This window comes from Sitophilus oryzae, unplaced genomic scaffold (genome assembly GCF_002938485.1).
Source record: "Sitophilus oryzae breed Bouriz unplaced genomic scaffold, Soryzae_2.0 scaffold_1583_pilon_pilon, whole genome shotgun sequence".
NCBI classification, from domain to species: domain Eukaryota; kingdom Metazoa; phylum Arthropoda; class Insecta; order Coleoptera; family Curculionidae; genus Sitophilus; species Sitophilus oryzae.
In genome coordinates, this window is record NW_022146262.1 from 1,294,510 (window position 1) to 1,314,360 (window position 19,851).

Consider the following 19,851-nt stretch of genomic DNA (forward strand, 5'->3'; position numbering starts at 1 on the left):
TTTCTGAATATTTTTTAAAACGTAACTCGCTATGGAAAAAACTATTGTTTTATACACGACGATAAAATTGCATTATCTTCTCCCGAAATTAATTAAAGATAGAGCAAAATATGCTATATCAAAAAATTACAAATTTCCCATTGATTACAATAGCAATATTTAAAATACTTCTTCATCTGCATATTTTTGAGAAAAATTCTGTTGTCTGATTGTCCATCACAGATGCGCCCCCTAGCGAACATCTCTCGAACTTGGAAGTAATTTCCAGCGATTTCTCTTGGTCCCAAATTAATACGATAAGTAGTTTCTGAGATACAGCCAGCGTCCATTCTTAGTTGGCCACCCAGTACATAAATTTACATAGATGATTTATTCTTGACTTAAAAGAAAATTACACCCTGTTACTATAACAAAAAAGAATTTCCACTAATTATTTATGATATATAATAAATTGATTTTGATCAGAAATATGTTGGGAAAATTAGAAAATCAATAAAATTAGATCTGAATTCAAAAAGCTTATGTTTCAATTGAAACAGTATAAGACAAAAAAATACTTTTCCTATTATTGAAAGTAACAATTTTTACTTTATTTCCAGATAGTGGAGAATGCCCTCAGATACAGATGTTCTGTACCAGTTAGATTTAGGCGAAGCACCCCAACAACTTCAAGAATGGGCACAGGAGAACATTAGAGAAAATCCTGACACCAGATGTTTGTTAATAGAAGATTTTAAAGATATGATATACGGTAAGTAATACATTAAAAACAGATCTTGGGAACCACCTAAAAATCCTATCAAAAGAAAATGTTACCGTTCAAGTTTCAAAATTTACCACTAAAATAATGGTTTGGGGGGCAATATCTCAGCGTGGTGCTACACCTCTGTGTATAGTTGATGGAACTATTAATAGTGCAAAATATTGTGATATTTTAAATGGTTTTCTTCTTGAAACGGCTCATGTTTTATATCCAGAGGGGTGGCGTTTTCAGCAGGATAATGCAAAATGCCGTACGTCTGCCTATACTCAAGCTTGGATGCAAGAACACCATTTGGTAACAATTCCATAGCCAGCAGCTTCACCAGACCTTAGTCCCATTGAAAACATATTGGGATTAATGAAGATTAAAGTGGAACGAGCAGCTCCACGAAAATAAACAAGATTTAATTCGCTCAGTTTACAGGCCTGACTACCGCCACTGAGCATTATGGTATAGACCTAGTTTCGGGTGTACCTGGACGTTTAGTTAAGTGTTTGGAGTTAAATGGAGGTTGTATAAGTAAACAAAATAATAATTTGTTATAATGTTTTTAACTCAAGTCCTAAAAATATATAGCAATAATTGTAATTTTGCTTTCTTTTTTCCGGATACTTTCTAGACGGACTATATATATTAGTTAGTTATCAGACAAATATTGTTTCTTTCTTTTATAGATTCATTTGCATTAAATTAAAAATAAAATTACTTAAAATATTTATTTCAAAGATTTTCTATGTTAAATAAAGTGCCCCTAGCAGAATAATTGTAGAATGTTTAGGAGGGCAGTTAATCACCGCGACCTTACAGATCTATTGTGTGTTCCCCTTTCTTGAGTTATATCGAGTTATAACTCATCATACAGTCTCAGGGCTTTAACAAAAGCCAGTATCTGAGACGGCTTCACAGAGTCCAGCTCTCCATCCTCGATATCGGCCGTACCAATGGCACAAACCGTCGTCGTCTAGGCGCACTCAGTGATAAGGTGTTCTGGTGTTTTAAAGACTTGCAAGAGTCTTGTAGCAAGTCCAAGACCTGGACTATTAGACAGCAAGACAAAACCAGTACTTAGGCGAGTCTTTGAAACAGGCTCCAACTATCTATAACAACTGTTTTACTGCTCCATCAATTCTTATTTTGTATCTGATTCATCATAGTAAAGAATGCAAAGCAATTGCTGTTCTCCATTCGCGAATTTCAAGTTCCAGAACTTTAAGCACTTAGCTACTCGAGAACGGTTCGGAAAGGAGCAGTGCGCGATAGCCTGGTGCCTCCATATGGCGCGGAATAGTTCTGAACTTTATGACTCAGTTGAATGGAGTAAGAGTATCGGGTTCTTGAACAGTTCAGAGCTGCACAACTGCGTGAATGGAGGACAGTAAATGTGTGTACTCTTTATGATGACATTTTTTATTTGTTCTTTTTCTTGAATTTGTTTCATTTAAATCTATGGGGTACTCATTTTTCTGTAACTCATTTCTTTAGACAAAAGATATTTTATTACATCATAACTAATTATTTTCTTGTCTTTTTAATACACTCTCTATAATTTTGGTTTTCTCTGTTGCAGCTAGAGGAGACTGCACTCTACACCGAACAGACGATGCATTCCTGCTGCGTTTTTTGCGAGGTCGCAATTGGAGCCTCGAGGCAGCTTACAAACTTGTAATGATAATTTTATAAACCATTAATAAGCACGTGTTCTCTACCCATCCTAAAATAACTTAATTACAGATAAATTGATCATTTACATATTTTTATTGTCGGAAATTATAATTAAGTTTTTGCATTCTCTTAATGAGCAAAATTAGTAATAGTTTTATATCCTTCAATTCAGTATAATTAGGGAAAAAACGACAAAAAAGTTTAAATAGTTATTTTTGTTTCAACAACTTTTTATAAAACTGTATTTTCCTAATATATGTATGTTCAAATAAGAAAAATAATATTTTTCCTATTATGTCAGTAACTTTATACATCGCACATGCCTAAATAACGCTAACGTAAAAGTACTAAGGAGGAACTGTACATACACTATACAGGGTCAGGCAATAATAGTGCGTCGGGCATCTGTAGCTCCTAGAATAAGAAACTTGTTTAAGTGAAAATTTCTATAGGGTGGCTCATAAAAGTGTGAATGGATCGGGATGCTTTTTTTAAATGGAACACCCTGTATGTTATCTCATTTTTGGCTTCCTTTCAGATCACTTTACATAATTCTAAGATATGAGTAAATATATTTCGGTAATTTCAGGGATATTAATAAATAAATTAAAAATATTTATTTTTCAACCTTTCTTAAAAAAATTATTATAAATACAAGAATTATCCTGAAATCAAAACTATGTACATTAGCTATTTACTTTAGATGGTCTGTACTTACTTTGCTCTAAATATCGTAATCTTAAATCATATAGGGTGTTCATTTTTGTTTTGTTTTTTTATTTATTTTTTTTCAAATTCTATGCCAATTATTTTTTTTATTAGATGAAGAATTAAAAAATTAACATTTTTTGTATTTAAAGTATTTCAAATTTTTCATCGGGCTCTTTCAACGGTAAAATACGATCATTGGGTGGCTTTGATAAAAATTGAATGTGGAAAATGACATATGAAATATAAAACCGTGAATATCTGCGAAACCGTTAAGGATTTTGAAATACTCTAAATACAAAAAGTGTTCATTTTTTAACTCTCCACTATTGAAAATATAATATACAGGGTGTGCTATTTAAAAAAAAAGAAGAAAAATTATTTTATATTTTGGAAAGTTTGGCGTAGAATTTTGAACATCCTATATGATTTACGAATACCATATTTATAGCAAAGTTAAGTACGGATCATCTAAAGTAAATACCTAGTATAGTTTTGATTTCAAGACAGTTTTTGTATTTTTAATAATAGCCCAGAGCCTATACAGGCCGAGGTTCAACAAATTAGAGACAAGCTGAAATTTGGCATGGAGCTTCATTTTGTAGATCGTTAAACATCCTGAAACCCCAGCGATGAAGCGTTGAGCCCGTCACCCCAAAACCACTCCTACAAGGGGTAAAAATGGCTCTTTTTTTACTTTTTCTTCAATAACTCTAAAACTACGAATTTTAGGAAAAAAAGTCATGAGTAAAAAATTGAAGAGAAGAAAATTTCTTATCACATAGGTAAAGAACCAAAATTTTTGGAATTGCAGTGGCGCAGGTGCGAATTCTTTAATTTAGGAGGATTGTTTTAATAACCCACCATTCTGTGTTTAACTTCAAATGAAAGCATTTTTGAGATAAATCTTGAGACCAAAAAATTTATTAGGATACAAGTTCCTATAAAAACGATCTTTTTAATAAAGATAAGTTACCAGTGGCGGAGATAATTTTTTTAAATGTGCGTTTTTTACATTTTAAAAACATTGAATAAGAAAAATTGAAGTTTTACAAATAATTTCCCATGAAATAGGTATATTGAGAAATTTACACGTTTAATAACAAAATAAGAAAAACCTTAACTCAAAAATAGGATAACTTATCTTAAGGATAGTCCTCATTCACTTCCACATTTGTTGGGTTCATACATGTAATGCCATTGCATTGACCACATGCCATTGTGCAGATGAGTCCCATTCGCTTGCATGTACATGCTTTTTTACAGCCTCCCGAAAAGCAATTGCAAAAATTTTTCTCTAAAACCCATGTAGGAGCAATGGGCTGGTCTGGAATTGGATTCATCTCTCGATTTTTTCAGATTCCAACCCCAATCTTGCGGTGGTAAATTGTTATTTAACCAAGCCTATACCTGTAAGTTAAAAATGAGAATTTAGTTTAACATTTGAATGCAACATAAATTTAACTTACCTGATGAAAAACTCTAATCCATGGTATTTCGCACTATCGGAGGTAGGTGGTAATGATGCCAAGTTGAAGTTGGCATTAAGAGTTCGTTTAGCTACGTACTGTTGATAAAGCATGTATCTGGCACTATCCAAATCTACTTTTTTTGTCGAGTTTTTAACATATGTTACTATAAAAAACTGAGATGTAACTTCTAACTTCTCCTTTGTAGCCTCGGGATTAAAAAATTCTTTTAATAGCTCACATAACTTTTTCTTCTGGATGGTGTTCACTAAATTAATCTTCCCTTTATTGAATAGAGCAGACGTTGTGTCACAACCAGATATAGCGTGGACACTAAGAATCATATTCTTCAGATCCCCCAATTTTTGTTGTAAGGCCGATATGTCGATTATTTTATTTGGTTTTGACACCTTTGCCGGACGAATCATAAACAGTGTCTTGTGGTAATAATGAATCAGTAACACTATAATGTCCGTATCTTCGCTAACTACTGCTACGGTCCTTTCCTAAATTGTCACTTATTGCGACCGCTGTAGTTACAATAAGAGTATCGGCATCACCATCAGCGAATTTAATATTGATTCCATTTTCCAACAATACTTTTCCGAGCTCACGAATGAAGTTGCTGTTGTTGGTGTTGTTTGACAAAAAATCTGCCTTTGGTACGTACCTTCACTGCAGATAAATTCGAGAAAGATACAATTGATACCAGTTTTTTACCTGCAGATCTGCGATTCTGCTCTACAATTTTGGTCTGTATCTCTTCATAGCCATCAAAAACAACAGTGATCTTTTTACCATAGTGATATATTATATAATTATAGTATTGAGAAAACAGATCTGAAAATATCGCAGGGTACAGGCTTGGTTAAATAACAATTTACCACCGGAAGATTGGGGTTGGAATCTGAAAAATCGAGAGATGAATCCAATACATTCAGACCAGCCCATTGCTCCTACATGGGTTTTAGAGAAAAAAATTTGCAATTGCTCTTCGGGAGTCTGTAAAAAAACATGTACATGCAAGCGAATGGGACTCACCTGCACTATGGAATGTGATCAATGCAATGGCATTACATGTATGAACCCAACAAATGTGGAAGTCAGTGAGGACTATCCTTAAGAAAAGTTATCCTATTTTTGAGCTAAGGTTTTTCTTATTTTGTTATTAAACGTGTAAATTTTTCAATATACCAATTTGATGGGAAATTATTTGTAAAACTGCAATTTTTCTTATTCAATGTTTTTAAGATGTAACAAACGCACATTTAAAAAAATTATCTCCGCCACTGGTAACTTACCTTTATTAAAAAGATCGTTTTTATAGGAACTTGTATCCTAATAAATTTTTTGGTCTCGAGATTTATCTCAAAAATGCTTTCATTTGAAGTTAAACACAGAATGGTGGGTTATTAAAACAATCCACCTAAATTAAAGAATTCGCACCTGCGCCACTGCAATTCTAAAAATTTTGGTTCTTTACCTATGTGGTAGGAAATTGTCTTCTCTTCAGTTTTTTACTCGTGACTTTTTTTCCTAAAATTCGTAGTTTTAGAGTTATTGAAGAAAAAGTAAAAAAAGAGCCATTTTTACCCCTTGTAGGGGTGGTTTTGGGGTGACGGGCTCAACGATTCATCGCTGGGGTTTCAGGATGTTTAAAGATCTACAAAATGAATCTCCATGCAAAATTGCAGCTTGTCTCTAATTTGTTGAAGGTTACCCATATAAAACGATGTATCGGCCCTGAGCTATAACTTGTTTAAGAGAGACTGTAAAATATTTTTTTAAATTTATTTATTAATATCTCTGAAACTATCTAAATATATTTACTCATACCTTAGGATTATGTAAAGTGATCTGAAAGGAAGCCAAAAATTCAATAATATACAGGGCGTTCCTTTAAAAAAAGTCCTCCCGATCGACTCACACTTTTTTGAGCCACAGTTTGATATTTTATTAATATTTGTTGTTTCTTTTAGTTAGTAAATTATTATGAATTCAAAGAAGACAATCCTGAATTTTTTGAAAATGTCAATCTATTCAAATTGTTAGGCATTGGCTGTGATAACATTCTTACCGTACCACCCTACAGAGAACAAACAGGAAGAAGAATTTTACTGTACAGAATAGGTAATAAGAAAGATAAATGTTTTTTTTTATATATTCCTACTATCATACAAATATTCTATAAATCTTAATTTAACATTAAAATATATACAGGGTTGTAAAAAATCATCATAATCGTGTTTCTGGGATCGAAATATACTATCCTTAAAACATTTGCACTTATTTAAGACTCACCCTTTAGTAAATTTATTTAAGGTTGTATGTACCTTAAATAAATTTACTAAAACATGTATCTATAAATTCTGTATTCAGATATCAAACTGAAATGCCGTGTTATTTAAATAAATAAATAAAAAGTTTATCGCACGAATGGTTGTCGTTCGGCGCACTCAGTGATGAGGCCATTCTTAAGGTGTGTATACATATGGCGAGCACAACGCGAGCCGAGCACGAGCAGAGCCTACCACAAGCTCAATTCGTGAGCCGTTCACAGTGTGATCGTCGTGATCCACTTCTTGTCGGTTTTTGCGACGAACACAAAGGAGCTCCAAGTTAAGGTGCGTATACATATGGCGAGCACAACGCGAGCCGAGCACGAGCCGAGCCTACCACAAGCTCAATCCGTCATATGTGTACGGCTCCCGCGAGCGCCTCGCGAGTCGCTTACAGTGTGATCGTCGCGATCCACTTCTTGTCGGTTTTTGCGACGAACGACGAACACAAAGGAGCTCGCAGTTATAATTTGGACAGCGTTGTGGTGGTTCGTCGTTCTGGTCTGATCGGCGAGCATGGAGCCTACATGGTCGGAGGATATTTTGCTTCAATTAGTTGAGTTGTATAGGACGCATACTATTTTGTGGGACCCCAAAGACGAAAATTAAATAATTTTTGTGGTTTTTAAAAATTTAAAAACCCCAAAAAAATAGATGCCTGGAAGGAAATCGCCACTTTAATAGGCAAACCTGAAGAAATATGCAAGAAAAAAATTATAAGCATGATGGTAAGTTATAGAAGAGAGAGGAAAAAGGAAAAAGAGTCAGTCCGGAACAGGAAAAGGTGTAAAAAATGTCTATACCTATGTGGCGAATTCATCTCTCCAAAAAATCCTATTTGAGTATTTCGCCACTGCACTGCAAGAAAATCTACAAAATAAAATAGTTATTTTGTAGATTTTCTTGCAGTGCAGTGGTGAAATACCCAAATAGGATTTTTGGGAGGAAAAGGTGTGCTTTGCAAAAAAAGTATGTTTATTTATAGAATAACATTTATTCAACTACCATCTGAAAAACATATTAGTACAAAAAGTCTTAGTACACCCCTTTTTTTGTAGCAACTTTTTTTACCATAATTAAAAAACTAATGGTACATTTAAAATCTTCAATACGTTTCTCAGTTGACGTGGGTCTGCAATTTTTTTCAAAAAATTTTATAGTTTTTTTTTGAAGAATAATCTAAATATACAATTTTAAATCTTTTAAATTTGCTAAAAATAATAACATTTTTAAGATTTTTGCAAAAAATAGATTATTTTTGCCAAATTGAAAATTTTATATCTGTGCTATTTTTTGTTCAATCCTTGTGTAATTTTTAGGAGGTTTATAATTTTTGCCTCTCTTTTGAGTGGTACCAACCATTTTTATCTAAAACCACTAAAAAAATTGTTTTTCAGCTTTTTTTTAAACATAAAAAAGGCTATAAAATTTGCTTGAAAAAAAAGCGGTGTACGGAGACTTTTTGTATTGACTGTAGGTACAGGGTACATTACATATTATTTACATAATATTCGTTTGTACTTTCAATAACATATTAATTATAATTTAGATTAAAACATTTAACTTTATTTATCTGAACATCTGAACCAACTTGCGTCAAAAACTGCACTGACACTGAAAAAAAAATATGGCTTGTGTGCTCGCGAGCCATTCACATTTCATATGGATCGTTGCTAGCTCGGACTATGATCTCGCTGTTCTTGCTGCTCGCAGCGAACAACGAGCACAACACGGCGCGCTCGGCTCGTGCGCGGCTCGTGTTGTGCTCGCCATATGTATACGCACTTTTACCTAAAATATAAATTTAATAAAGGCATTTCAGATTCGCAATTAAAATTTTTACTCAATTGGTTTTTATATACATAAACCAGTTGTTATGTTTTAACAACAGATTACGGGACGTCGGCGTCGTTGCAGCCACCTTTAGTAGAATTTATACAGGGTGTTTCAAAAAACATGTCCCATCTCTCGTGGGGAGATTCCTCACGTAAAAATAAGATTTATTTTTCATATCAACATAGGTCCGATTCTGCTTTGGTTCGTAGCTTCAGGGTGTTAAAGATTTACTTCACAGTTTCGGCAGAATGGCATCATTAAATCAAACCAAACACATCGAAATTAATTAAATCATATTGTTTAAGTGATATTTTTTAAAAGTCAATAACTGGGAAACGGTTTGAAGTACATTGTGTGTATTTCGATTTTTTTGCTTAGAATTGAAGGAAGAATTGAAATATGTAATAATATACAGGCGATTCTATTAAAAAATTAAACTTTGATGTGCCACGACTTTATGAACGACCCTGTATGCTTAAATTTATTACTCGCTAATAGATATTTAAAAGTCTATATAACTTTTGTATTTAACTTTTTGCGGTACCTCCTATATTTTACCTAATAATCGACCGTTTCCATACATAAAAGCGACTGCATTTATTAAAAACGTATAGCATTTTCCTTTCATTATTATATCCATTTTATTTTAGGAAACTGGGATCCAGAAAAGTACAGCGTCACCGAACTGTTCCAAGCCACGCTAGCTGTTCTGGAATTAGCAATTTTGGAACCACGAGCTCAAATCTTGGGCGGAGTTGCCATGTTTGATATGTCCGATCTCACTCTAAACCAAGCATATTATATGACGCCCAGTATCGCGCATAAAGTTTTTCCAAATCATGGTGGTAGGTATTCATGCTCAACAAAGAGCATCAATAGAACAAAACTTTAAGTGGTTCACATTGATAACTCAATTTATCAATTTGATTAGAACTATTTTAATATCAAAATCAGACAGCCCGGGAACTAGGGGGGGGGGGGCAAACCGGGCACCTGCCCCGTGCGCCAGTGTTAGGGGGCGCTAAAATCATAATATAATATAGTTGAAAATAAAAAAAATGCTCCACAAAGCGCAAAAATTTCTTCTATCAAGTACTCATTTAATTTTAAAACGTCCAGTTAGTTTTTGAACACATCCTAAAGGCTCATTCTGTCCTGTTTACGAAAAATGCCTACCTATATTTCATATTAATTAAACTTTTAGTTACGTAATCGAGAGCGCGGTTTTTAAATTCATTGTTGCCAGCCATGGACATATTCGGCGCCGGAAACTGGAATTTAAATTTCGCGCTGGGGATTGAGGTGGTAGCTCTGCTGTAAAAAAATGTCAAGTTGCCGCATTTGTTTATTTATTTCTTGACATTGTCATTCGTTTTGACACTTTAGTTTTGTATTACAAATGTTTGGTTTAAATAAATAAATAGTGTTGTGATACTTTAAGCTCGAAAATGTTTACTAGCAGAAAAAAAATATATAAAAGTGGACAACGCTGTGCCGGTCAAGCCAAAGGGTCAAGCTTTATCACTTGACTAAAAGTTTATTTGGTATGAACTGTATATCTAGATATTTGCAAGTTTTTTAAATTAATTTACTTCAAACGCTGGGGAGAGGGGGCGCTACTATCAATTTTTTGCCCCGGTTCAAAAAAATTGTAGATTCGGGGCTGAAATCAGATGATAAAAATCACCAATGTAGACTATAGTAGGTAAGATGCAAACTTTAGCTTCAGTAGTAAAAAGAAGTTACTGGAATCCAAATCTGGCGAATCCGAAAGGTAAAGTCTGTTCAGTGGGTTAGGGAAGATTTCAAACATTCAAAAAATAACAGAAAATACAATTTGTCTGTGAATCAAAATGACAGACGGAACTGTCGTTGTCATGTATCCAAATGTTAGAAACAACAGCGATGAAAACCTAGGGATGAAAACGATATTTAGAATAATTGTTTGAAAAACATTAATGGACAGCTTAGATCAATATACCACATATACAATATAATAATATAATATATTTTTATACCCCTAGGCAAGAAGGGTAGACCTCGGGGTAGACCATGCCAATTTTTTTTGGACAAAATTTTTTATTTTTATTTTTTACGATCTGGAATTAAAAAATACACACAACCCTAAATTTTCACCTTTCTACCATCAACCAGTATTTTTAATATCGATGTTAGTAATTCAATAATTTTCAACCCCGTAAATAATAATGGCTGTTGTCCCATAAAAATATTTATATGGCAAAACAACGGTTGCCGGATCAGCTAGTTATACTATATAATTAGGCAAATAATACAGGAATGTATTATGCCTCTACCTATCTGGCATCTAATTTAGCATTATTTCTAATATTACTTGACAAAATGGCGAATGAATTTTAGTATTATACGACGAATAATTCAAGAATTATTCGTATCAGTGTGCGCTGTCCTTAAGAGTCCATTTCACTAGTCCGAAAAAGTAGCAAAATAAGCGTTCGGCATTTAACGTTTTATGTCAAACTGGCTAGGTATTTTTACACAAACGAAGAAGAAAATTAAAGATAAAGGATTATACTAAATCCGTCGTGTGGCACATTTTTAGATAACTTGTTCATTTTTAAGATTTTGATGGTCAAACATCAACAAAATAAACCCTATGTTTGGACTAAATTTTCTCGAAAATAAAAATATAATTTAAAATTCTGTTACAGGAGGGATATAGATTGAAGTTTTGTGATTACAGTGATATATAATTTATATAGTTTTGTAACAAATTGCTCGCTATTTTATGGCAAATGCTGAAGCTCTGCAAGCCCTAATCTAAGGAATTTAAAAATTATATTTTTTCGCTGAAAGCACGTGCGTTTGGAATTATGGGTGTGGCTTAACACGACAGGATCGGGCTAAGGTTTATGCAGATTTCTGAAATCTAATACATATAAAAAATTGTCTTGTCACAGTTTTAGATACCGTACTCCTCCATAACGGCTTAACCGATTTTGATGAAATTTTATATGTATATTCAGTAGGTCTGAGAATAGGTTGTTATCTATTTTTCATACCCTAAGTGACAAGGGGGGCCCACCCCATTTTTTAAAATTTTTTTGGACAAAATTTTTAATTTTTGTTTTTTTTTACGATGTGGCATTAAAAAATACATACAACACTAAATTTTCACTTTCAAATAGTTTTTTTTAATTTTTTGTTACGTACTTCTCCGTAACGGCTTGACCGATTTTGATGAAATTTTATATGTATATTCAGTAGGTCTGAAAATAGGTTGTTATCTATTTTTTTATACCCTTAAGTGGCAAGGGGGGGCCCACCCCAGTTTTTTTTATTTTTTGGACAAAATATTTAATTTTAGTTTTTTACGATGTGGCATTAAAAAATACATTTAACACTAAATTTTCACTTTCAAATAGGTTTTTTTTTTAATTTTTTGTTACGTACTACTCCGTAACGGCTTGACCGATTTTGATGAAATTTTATATGTATATTCAGTAGGTCTGAAATTATTTGTTATCTTCTTTTTTATACCCTTAAGTGACAAGGGGGGGCCACCCCAATTTTTTTTATTTTTTGGATAAAATATTTAATTTTTGTTTTTTTACGATGTGGCATTAAAAAATACATTTAACACTAAATTTTCACATTCAAATAGGGGTTGTTTTTTTTTAATTTTTTGTTACTATACTTCTCCCGAATATCCGGAACAGCTTGACCGATTTTGATGAAATTTAATATATATGTATATTCAGTAGGTCTGAGAATAGGTTGTTTATCTATTTTTATACCCCTTAAGTGACAAAGGGGGCCCACCCCAATTCTTTTTATTTTTTGGACAAAATTTTTTAATTTTTGTTTTTTTACGATGTGGCATTAAAAATACATACAACACTAAATTTTCACTTTCAAATAGGGTTTTTTTTAATTTTTGTTACGTACTTCTCCGTAACGGCTTGACCGATTTTGATGAAATTTTATATGTATATTCAGTAGGTCTGAAAATAGGTTGTTATCTATTTTTTATACCCTTAAGTGACAAGGGGGCCTACCCAATTTTTTTTTATTTTTGGGAAAATATTTAATTTTTGTTTTTTACGATGTGGCATTAAAAATACATTTAACACTAAAATTTTCACGTTCAAATAGGGTTTTTTTTTAATTTTTGGTACCATACTTCTCCCGACTTCTCCGTAACGGCTTGACCGATTTTGATGAAATTTAATATGTATATGCAGTAGGTCTGAGAATTGGTTGTTATCTATTTTTATACCCTTAAGTGACAAGGGGGCCCACCCCAAATTTTTATTTTTGGACAACATTTGTAATTTTTGTTTTTTTTTACGATGTGGCAATAAAAATACATACAACACTAAATTTTTCACTTTCAAATAGGGGTTGTTTTTTTGTTACCATACTTCTCCCGACTTCACCGTAACGGCTTGACCGATTTTGATTAAATTTTATATGTCTATTCAATAGGTCTGAGAATAGGTTGTTATCTACCATTTTTGAGATTTTGATGGTCAAACAAAGTTGTATTTATTATACTTAAAAAATATTGATTGAAATAAATTTAATAGTTAATTTAATTATAAGCGATACTTTCTTATAATTTTAAAAATAAATTTTAATTTAAGTTCAGGGTTTAATATTTTTTCTTCAAAATTAATCGGTACCCCACATCGTTCAACACGTCATTTAAAAATATAAGGTTTATAAGACATGTCTATATTGGAAAGAGTATTATAAGTTAAAATTCCGTTACAATACAGACATAAATTAAGGTTTTCTGATTACAGTTATATTTAATTTATTTTTTAATAAATATTTTTTATGCTGAATTGTGAAGCTCTGCAATTTGTTGTCTGTGGTCATATCGTCAGTTTCGCGTAAATTATATGTTACTTGTTCTATTTAAGCAAACTGATGGCATATTTAGTTTTTTTGGTATTTTTTTACTTTATATTCGATAGAAAATGACACTCTGAATAAAATGACATATCATATGTCAACTTTTGACATTTTCGCATATGGTTTATTTGAAATTATAAAGGAAATTATAACATGCGGTTCATAACGATAATTTGACTCGAAATACCAAGTGTGAGGTATCAAATTATTAGTAAAAAAATGCTTTTCCCAAATATGCTAATTAGCCACCCTCGTTCTATTTGAAAAAATTGAGATATGATTAAAAATACGATTTGAGCATTTTCTAACTGGCCAGGACAAGGCACTAAAAACATTAGACGATCAAATCTATTTTTCCAAGGCTACTTGATTGAAATTTAAAATTCAATTTCGTTTTAAGCGAAAATTTCAAAAGTTGACATATGATATATGATATGTCATTATATTCAGAATGTCATTTTCTATCGAATAAAGTAAACAAATACCGGGGGTGCCATTTAAGAATCAAAAGTTGTAGTCATTTCCGGTGAAACAAGAAGTGACCAAAAACAATTGAATACGTCAATCAATCCTAATTTATGTCATATACTAACATACCAAATCTCGTTTTTTTATCTGAAAAAATAAGAAAGTTATAGGGGTGAGCCACTTTTGAGACGCACCCGGTGTAGAAATTAAAATAGACAAAAATTTCTTTGAAAGTCAAATGTTGCCAAAGCTGGAGAATTTTTATTTTAATTGTCTTTATCGGAAATGAATAAAAATTCTTTTTTTTGAAACCTTTGAGCACACTTTCCTGATTAAATAAACGAATTGGCAGATTAAAAAAGCTTTATGTTGGTAGTCATGGCAAATATTACCGATTGCATTGAGATTTTTCTTTAAAAATCGGATATTTTATCACTTTCGACTGTAATATTTTTTTTCTATTTGACATATGACATTTTAAATTTTGCTCTGAGTTTTTAAAAAAAAATTAAATTAAATCTGCGTTTTGTGTACGTAAAACTGCGATTTTCATTGCAATAAAATATGAAAACCACTAAATAGTAGGAATCAGCGACTTGTCTCATTATACTAATCAATTAATTTGAACAGGTAAAAGGATTACAGGGAGCCCCTTTTGTCATTAAACCACGCTAGATCGAAAACATTGTTGCCTAAGTATTGTCGCTTTTATTGAAATACATAATATACCGTATGATCGAAAAAAAAACGGCGTCCAGTTGACTGGGAAATGACGATCAACAATATTTCCCATGCATATATAAATTTACATATAATAAAACAATAATTAATAATAACCGTCTATCAAAGAATATAATCGAAATTATATTACCATAGAAACGCCCCTTGATTTTTAAGACTGAAAAAATTCAACAATATACAAACGGTATGGAAATTTGGAAAAGTATAAACGGGATTAACCATTTTAGAACAAGCAAAATTTTTTATGAAGAATACATTTTTCTCAAAATGTCAATAATAAAAAAGTTTTTCCACTTGTTTTTCCACAACTGGGGACATTCTGTAGAATTATATAGAATTATTTATGTAATGGAATTATATTATTATTATTTTTTTTATATTTACGGTAAATAAGAATAATTAAAATTATTCTGGTTTATGATAAATTATTCAGCTCTATTGGCAAAAAAAAATACTGACTATGGAATTTTAGCGATCATATCAATTTTATTATCAATGAATTTATTAAAAATCTTATTAAAATAGGTTACAACATAAGATACCTGTTTGTCTAGATGTTAATTTGTGATGTTTGCCCTTTTTCCTATTTTATCACATATCAAAAATATTATAATATCAAAACCGTTCTATTTAACTAGTTTTCTTTTTGTTAATATAATATATTAATAATTGTTAATATAATATATATACAATTATTAATTAATATATTAAGCATACATCATTTTGCCATTTTCCGCAGCATTTATGATTATGATAGTTTTTTAAGTTTCGTTATAATAGGATTTAAAAAAACCTATCATTTTTGTTTATAGTTTTTCTGCAAATTAAAGAGTCGATAACTAAATAATTTATAACGTACTGAATTAACTAAATTTCAAACTGCAGGTACAATACAAATAATCAGAAATAGGCCTACGGAACATCGCGTCCGCCGTGTCGCCATATAAAAATCAAAGTCTCGGGCGGCGAGGCCCAAGTGGTCTCGCGCGCGGCCTATTCGTAAACTTAATTTAGGATAACAAGAAAAGTATTAGCATTAGAAAATTGTACCAAGTTTCAAAAACCTTTTTCAATATTTTACTTTATTTCATACGCAGATACTATGTAAAAATTCCTTCAAATAAAGTTTCTCGCTTACCGAAAATCATGATACAATAAAGTTAATGTTTGAAGTTTAATCCATTTTCCAAAAAAAATACACTCACTATGGAATTTTAATTACCTCAGCTATCACCGCCTATGTGTTCTCAATCGATTAAAAGAGTTTGTGAATAAGTTGATTAGTTTAGGAGTTATCGCGTAGGAAAGATAAAAAACATGGTTATACATTTTTGACATTTTGCTAGTTAAAAAATTTCTGACACCCCCAAAAAGGTCGTAATTAGTTATTTCACATGCACAAAGGCCTAACTGATAATCCTGTATAGATATCATGTAGTTATACCTCCAAAAAAAATTTTGACACATTTTGATATCGTTTTTACTCCACTGAAATAATATGGGAAATATTCAGATGTGATTTACACTGAATGCGTCCGACCAAAAATCAGGCGGTGGGGGATCGTGAACGGACCGCCTTCCACAGCACACCCGCTCTACCCGACCCCTGAGACCGACCCGAGCGGTGTAGCGCAAATGGACTCTTAAACTAACATAATTTTTTGGTTTCCAATGAAATATGGGAAAAACTAAACAAATAAGCCAAAGACGTGTTTGTTACACCATTTATAGCTCAAGAACAAGATTTGTTGGATTTGTCTCCGCCCCGAATAGCAGTATAACTAATAAAACATACGAAAAATTCATGGAAAAATTTACCGAAAATTATTTTTTAAATAAATTTGATTTAGAACTGCGCCATTTTCCACAATGACAGGCCACGTTAGGCACGCTTACAGCTTATTTTTCATAATTGATGCCCACTGCAAATCATATTATATCTTCATCATCATCATCATTCTCAGCTTATTCAACCATTTCCGATTATGGTGTAGTCATTTAGAGGTTAATAGTGTAGCCTTCCTTACATATTTAGATACTCTTTTTGTAGTTGGGCCCATTGTTGTCTATTATTGGCTATGTGGGCTCAAGTTATCCCAGCTAATTTCCTAATATCATGGTCCCACCTCAGGTTCAGTATTCCCTTAGATCTCTTAATTCCTCGTGGGTACAATGCTATTATTTTTATGATCCATCTGTTGTCCGTCTTTCTTGCCAGGTGTCCTGCCCATTCCACTTGAGGGATTTGATTTTGTGGATGGTTATATACATATTATATATTACATATTAAACAAAATAGAATACAAATTCAAAAGAAAGTAGTGAGAAAAAAAAAATTCAAATCTAGAAAGATATTTAAATACATAGAAAATACTTGAATCGAAAAAATATAGAGAACAAATGCCAACATCTGTCAAATTGACTAGTCAATCAGTCATCCATACCACAAGAATAAAAAAAACACAACCACAAGAGAAAAAACTCATTTCACTTCATACCAGGTTTTACCAGGTACGAAATTAGCCCGATCAGTTAGTAGAACATATTTTAACAGTAAAATCTACTCAATGTAATATATGTAATGAATATTAAAGCACAGTGGCCATTTTTATGTTTCAAAACGTTATTTTATTATACATAAAATAGTGGAGCTTTGCCATAATTTGAAGTATTTCTTACCTTTTACAATTTCCGGCATCCCAATGGTCACTCTCAAATTTGGAACACCCTGTATGTACATGCGAGAAGTCGCTTACGCTGCGGATGCGGTGTAGTGTATTCTTTTTCCTTAATATATATTAAAGGAAGACGCAGACGAGAAAAAGTCATCCAAGCAAATTGACATTCATTTTTTTTTTAATGCGTTTTTTAAACCTCAATAGCTCAATGCGATTGGTGATTGACATAAGTGATTGACTTCTGTACCCTCCACATATCAGTTAAGAACTGACCTCTCATTGGTTGAGAGTAGTACTGATTTTCTCTGCTGAATGAGTTATTGTACAGTATTTTCTATCCTATCGTCACGACACAAATGACATTCAACGTATTTATTTTTTTTACAATTTCTTAATACGAGAATCTTTTAAAGTCCATTTCACTAGTCCGGAAAAGTAGCATAAGTAGAACTTTTTCTGCTTCCAATTCTCAACTGAAATCATAAATAAAGAAATTTAATAAATTCATTCACAACTGATGCCAGTTCTACATAATATATGGTACTTTTCCCATTAGACCACCGAGGAAAATTTAGTACCGGGAAGTGAGGGCTTAAGATAAACCGTCATTTCCTGGTACTAAATTTTCCACTATCTATCCGGAAATAAGCTATCGATAAATTGTTTTGCGGGAGATTTAAATTCACTGGCACTTTTCTTCGTGTTCGTCTGTACTTTCACCGGTTATCCGCGCAACGGAGAAGCAAGTACCATTCGCAATGAGATACATGAATGACGATAATTGCGTAATGGGTACTATTAGTGACGCTAGATCGGTTCCGTTTAGGTTCTTGTGGTATTTTATCTAGTTTCCGTAAAAAAATATGACTTATTGTCACTTGAATTAAATGAATTGATAAAATCAGTGTAAGAAGTAAAGTATTTTAAGTTAACGACTCCTTTTTTCTGCTAAGATTAATCTGGACGAGGCCTACTTTGTTTACACGGAATCCGAACCGCGGTCTTCTGCCATATCATTGTCAATGATATGGCATGAAAAAACAGCACTACAGAATATCCAGACGTCACAATTGTTCATCCCCTCTCCGCGCCACTCGCCACATGATATACTTTCTTGACTATGCATACAGGGCGTCGAATTATCTGAGATCCGGGTAAAAGTGTAAAAATCGGGGTAAAAGTGTAAAAATACCTAGCCAGTTTTACATAAAACGTTAAATGCCGAACGCTTATTTTGCTACTTTTTCGGACTAGTGTATATCTCGTATTAAGAAATTGTAAAAAAATAAATACGTTGAATGTCATTTGTGTCGTGACGATAAATACAGTTCTACAACTCTCGCGGTTCCACATTTCAAGTTTTTTTTAACTAGTAGAACAAAATAGAGACACGTGTAAACTTGACTTACTTTAAAACAAAACAGGCGTGACATAATTGACGATAATAAGCTGTTATTTTGACAGACCGTAAAAACTACAGTCGTGGAACGATAACCACTGTGACAACAGGCTTTCTTTCGTAATTATGCCGAAATTTCAGGCTTTAAGCTGGCATGAAAATACTTTAATGCACCGGTGACCGACAGTCTTGCAGAAAATTGCATAATTTGAAGAAGTTGATTCTTACACAGAAAAAAAACAGCAAATAAATTGTTAATTTCTCAAATATTTTAGTTAATCGACTTGAATGAAACTAATTGATATATACAATGTAAATTACAGAAATATTTGTTAGACATACTTTCCTAAAGGAAAAGTTAATTCTTTTCTTGCTTAGTTGAAGTTGACGTACTTATTTATTAAGATATTCTACTGTTTCAGACTTCATTTCCAATGAAAATTCATGCTGTCCACGTTTTGTTCCAACCCTGGATTTTCGACATAATTTTTGGGATGTTCAAACCGCTTATAACAGGCAGCATGAGCAATAAACTGTTCTTCCATGGTGATGATATGGAAAGTCTTCACAAGCATATCGATCCTAAGCATTTACCCCAAAGGTAAATATAATTTAATAAAAAAATCATAATATTTTAATATTTTTCTATAAATGTCCGTTCTTATAGGTAAACACAATACGCTACTAAACTAATCAGTTACAGATTAACGCAACAATCGCTCAAACAAAACATTCTAATTGAGATGAAAAAAGATTACTCTAATTTATATCTGAATACTTTGAAAAACTTTGTCACCAGAACGTTAGAACACCAGGTTTGCAAAGAATATTTTGAACGACCACATCAATTTGCTCTTGCTCTTTTAAAAAGCCTTGTCTTGTCAATTAA

General features: G+C 32.4%; 1 pseudogene; it reads left to right on the forward strand.

The window, feature by feature from the left end:
• LOC115879676 overlaps positions 1–19,851 on the forward strand; it is a 56,448-nt pseudogene that overhangs the window by 29,711 nt on the left and 6,886 nt on the right.